The 4,897-nt window shown below is 38.3% G+C and overlaps 1 long non-coding RNA gene across 1 annotated transcript; it reads left to right on the top strand.

Annotated features, from left to right (window-relative positions):
• Positions 1-218: 218 nt before the first annotated feature.
• On the top strand, positions 219-2,423 carry LOC118353385 (uncharacterized). Its single transcript, XR_004812224.2, has 2 exons — positions 219-572; positions 1,624-2,423. It is a non-coding gene; the product is annotated as an uncharacterized LOC118353385 (long non-coding RNA).
• Positions 2,424-4,897: the final 2,474 nt, after the last annotated feature.

Here is a 4,897-nt window from a genome sequence, read left to right as displayed (position 1 = left end):
TCCTTGTGGCTATAAGAATGAGGTCGGTATCTTCTTGCTGGCCAAGCCGTCTTGTTGGCCAGCCATCTCTCCCAGCTCCTGAGGGCTATCCTCAGGTCCTACACACATGGCCCTCTCATAACATAGCAGCTTATTTCCTCAAAGTCACATGCCACCACCACCCCACCCTCACCCTACCCCCCCTGCCAGAGCATGACAACTTACTTCCTCAAAAAAATCTCTCCAGTCTGCTATGGCAGTCTTAAATAACATAATCATGGGAATGAATATCTATCATCTTTTCTGTAGAACCATAATGGTCCTGAGAGTAATCTAAAATCCCATTCCTATGTCCTGTCCATATTCAAGGGGAGGGGATTATACTGGATGCGTAAACCAGGGTGTGGGAAGCTTGAGGACCACAGAATCCTGCCTGCCGCACTTCACTGACTTTCCACAGACATGGACACATGGCAGTTGGCTTCCTCCAGAGTAAGCAATCCAAGAGCAAGCTAGGAGGAAGCTGCAATGTCGCTTATGACCTCGTCTTCAAGTCATGTGCTGTTATTTTGGCTGCAGCCTCTTCTTTAAAGGTAAGTCTCTAAGTCTGTCTTACTCTCAAGGACAGAATAATTAGATTCTATCTTTTGAGGGGAGCTTATAAAAAAATTATGGATGTATTTTAAAACCACCACAGATGGCATTTAAAAATGTTAGCTCTTTGTCTCATTATCTACAAAATGAAGGGTTTAAGCCAGTTGGTTACTAAGATTCTTGAAGTATATGTGCATACATGTTTATATATTTGCGTTTAAAGTAGCTTCAGTTTTGTGCCTCCAGAAGGGAGAGTCACTGGCAAGGGGTATGGTGACTCTTTCTAAGGAAAGATACGTTCATTTTGAAATCATTGGTCCTGATTTTATACTAATGCCTTTTCTTTCAAAGTGAAGATTTATCCTCATTTCTGTAACTTAATTAACAGATAAAAACTCATATTAATGGCTTAAATGTGTGCCGGTTGGGGAGGGGGATTTGTCACAACATACTTTCCTACATCTCAAACTGTCAGATTGTGGTTCCTTCTTTCTTTGCAGGAAGATTTTTTAATAAATCACTTTTCCTTCTGAGATAATGGGGAGTTTTTACTTTGTCTATCTTTGTGAAAGAAAAGAGGAAAAGTGGGGAGGGGGAGTCAGTTTTAGTCATCCTGACCACTCTGATATTCGGGGAAATAGAATAATCCATGTCCAGTTTTCCCATCAAAAAAAATTCTGTGGTTTATGGCACATATTTTAGACCCATTACCTCATGGATTTAGTGGATCATGGATTACCCAGCATATAATTCAGGAACATGACCTCATGAAGGAAACATCTTTATTATAAGACAGCCATGTTTCTGAAACATAACCTTGCCACGTGGTTGCTACATGCGGCTGCCTAGAAATATACATTAATAAAAAGCCTTGATGACTAAGATACCCGATCTTAGACAAAACAGTTCCTTGTGGAGGGCCAAATGAGCTAGCAGTATTTCTCCCTGACATTTTGTGAATTAAATGCTGCTATGCAATCAAAGAGTGTATTTGCCAGGGAAAAAATTTCCATTAGAGAAAGCTACAACCACTTCTTTTCTTCTTTGCAGAGGTTTCTAAAGCAACAAGAAGCTGAAGTTAATCTCAGAGAGTATGGTCTTCTCAAGGGTCTACCCAGCTTTTACCTGGTATTAGCATTGTCTATTAAAAAATAAGTTCAAGTTGTTAAGGATGTTTAGGTCTCTGCAGGTCAGCCAAAATTCAAGAGTAGGAATCCAGGCACTCCTTAGGGTACCACCATCCCAGGAATACTAAAAAGCCACAGTGGCACAAAAATATCACAGAAATATAATGGACGGAAGAAGAAAGTTGGATGAAACATCCTGAAAATCTTACTGGAGGTGGGAGTAGAAAAGTCATGATCGTGTGGTGATGCCCAGTTTTTAGACAATTTACTATTTGACAAAACTGTACCGAACAGTATATCTTCATTATCATAATCCTTATTAGAAAGAAACTTCTCTTGCTATATGCAAATTCAAACAGAAAGGCAAATCAAGACAAGTATCTTGCCCACATTTACTTGACTAGGAAGTAGCAGAATTAAGGTTCCTTTCAAGGAAGACCGATTCAAAACTTATACTTTTAAACATGGTGTTAATATCATCTGATAACTGAACTGCTACTAAGGAGTGTAGTCCAGGAGAATCCTGAACTTCTGATTGAGTGGAATACCTAAGCTGTGCCACAGCCTTCGATAGAACTAACTTTTGCTGTTCTCTGACATGACACCTAGCCTCACCCTTAAAGAAATGGAAAGAATAAAGAATATCTGTTCAGGACAAGATTTTTTATGAGTCCGTGTTCTTTCCTGTAAAAAAAATTACATAATAAACAAATCTCCAAATCTCATGGTTTCTAACGAGCAACATGTTTTTGTTTGTTTATTTATGTTCTCTGTGGACTGGTCTATGAGTTGAACAGGAGAGCTCTACTTCAGATCAGGTTGTGGACTTTTCCACATGTAGTCACTGTGAGCATCCTTGGGCACATTTGTATCATGATGCATAGCAGGAGTAGTAAAGCCGAGTGAAACCACACAGGCATATTTACAGCCTGTGTTCCCAGAAAAACTGTTCACACTCCATTGACCAAAGCAAGTCATGGTCAAGACCGAAGCCCCTGGGCAGAGAAAGCATTGCAAGGGTGGCAAGTGTGCAATCTGCTTCTCATGCTACGGCTTTTATCCCAGCATTCAGAAGTTCAGAGGGTGAGGACTTCTCTTTCCCATAAGCAGTTCACATTGATACCATCTTGTCTCAGAAATCTTGCTCCTCCCAAGTTCTGATTAACTGCCCAAGGGAATATGATCCCTTTGCCATTGAGAAAACCTTCTCTTGGCCCTCACTGCACTGTACTGCATCAGCCAATGTTCTCATCTGTATGCCACCCAAATGTAAGTTCCTGGAGGGCAAGGATTTAATGTAGAATATCTAGATCAGTATCTGCAACTCTTAAATAAATGTTATTTCTTTCTCTTCTTCTTTACAAATATATCCCTGGTACCCAGCACATTTTCTAACACACCACAGGTACTGAATACTTACTTGCTGAACAGTTTCTTTTTTTGTGTGTCTTGAGAGCAAGTATGACCAATTTTTTTAAAATGTGAAATCAGTGCTTTTATTTATTTATTTGTCTTTTTCTCAGGGTTTGTTGAGATATATTTGACATACAACATTATGTATATTTAAGGCATATACAACGTGATAATTTGATACATGCATACACTGTGAAATGATTACCACAGTAAGGTTAGTTAATACAGCCATCACCTCACATAATTACCTAATCAGGGGATAAGAGCTAATAGCTACTAATGGTCCACATCGGATCAGGGCATCACATATTGTATCACAGTTGACAATAACAAAAATCATGCTGTTAAGTTTTATACTTGAGGAATCAGAATAAATGACTTCCCCAGGATCTGACAACATTGGATTAGAACCCAGGTGTGCCCCTCACCGTCAGTTTTCGTACACACGATGATCATGAGAGTTGAGGCAGTTATAATGGTAAAATAGGCAGGCCTCACTCAATCCAGGGGTAAGAAACATGTCTTTGCTCTTGGTTTATGATATGTATCCTGCAGGGTACTTACTTTCTCTTTTTTATAGTACTAGTATACTCTTGATTTAAAAATAAGTAATCATAGGTATGTACTCCAAACTCATTTCAAACCCAAAGATTGGGTAACCCCCAAGCCCTGTCTACCAGCCAAGATTTTTGCCAATTGGATTTTCTAGCAAAGACAGAAAATTCTATTGCAAATTTGTCTTGAGGTTTATAACTAATAACTATTGGCAAGATTTAGGAAGACAAACATAAAATACATACTCTGTAGCAAAGCACCCTCCTGAGTTGCCTCCATATTTGGTAGCAAACATTTTGAGGGCTTTTATACCTGCAGTGTATGAGCCCAACTTCTATGATTCAGCACACCAGAATAACACGTGTTAAAATGTATTACCTTTACATTGTATCATGCTTGCAATTTTCCATTGTATTAGCATTTATTTTCAATAACTCAGAAAGTTTTTAATGCTTACAGATTGAATTTTTAGCGTGCTGATGCAAAGAAATAAAAATTAAATGCACATCATTTTTAGTGGTATCACTGAAAAATAATCATAAACTTTTTGTGAGAATTGCAGTTTTGAAACCTTCTGCATTGTCTTCTTTTTAGAGGGAGAGAGGGAAAAAAGGAAGAAAGAAAACGTGAATGTTGATATTTGAGTTTTAAACTTGAGCTCTAGTCATACATTTTCCTGTAATATTTTTCCTTAGGAGAACCATGTTTTTTTAACATATTTTTAATAATGTATTCTTATGTTAAATATTACTCTTTACACATGCTTTAGGTTATGTTCTTTCACTCAAACACACAAGATCACCTCTTCCACTAGAAAGCTTCATGAGCAACTTTAATGCCAGGCTTCCTGCTGCAAAGATTTGAAAGTCTGATACTGAATACGCAGGTTTTCCCCCTGTTTCATTGTAGACACTTTTTTGAATCCTGGACTCTTGAAAGGATGTGGGGAGCATCTCAATAAATCCAGTCTTGCTACAGAGAGTCTACATATGTATGTATACTTCCTCACCTTCCCTTCCAAAGGCCCCTGGAGCAGATGTTTGCAGATTGATTTATGCTCCATTATATTTAGCTGTCACTTCACCTGGAACTGAAAAGCAGTCATCTCTGGAGGAAAAAAAAATGACAGTGGTTTAATGAAGTGCATGGATACTAGCAATGAAGGGCAAGGAAATAAAGTTCGTTTGAATCTCAACCTGTTATCATAGAAATGTAAGAATTTTTTTTTC

This window comes from Canis lupus, chromosome 35 (assembly GCF_003254725.2).
Source record: "Canis lupus dingo isolate Sandy chromosome 35, ASM325472v2, whole genome shotgun sequence".
Classification (NCBI taxonomy): Eukaryota; Metazoa; Chordata; class Mammalia; order Carnivora; family Canidae; genus Canis; species Canis lupus.
The sequence above is the reverse complement of the archived record's forward strand: the minus strand, read 5'-3'. Positions and strand labels throughout refer to the sequence as shown.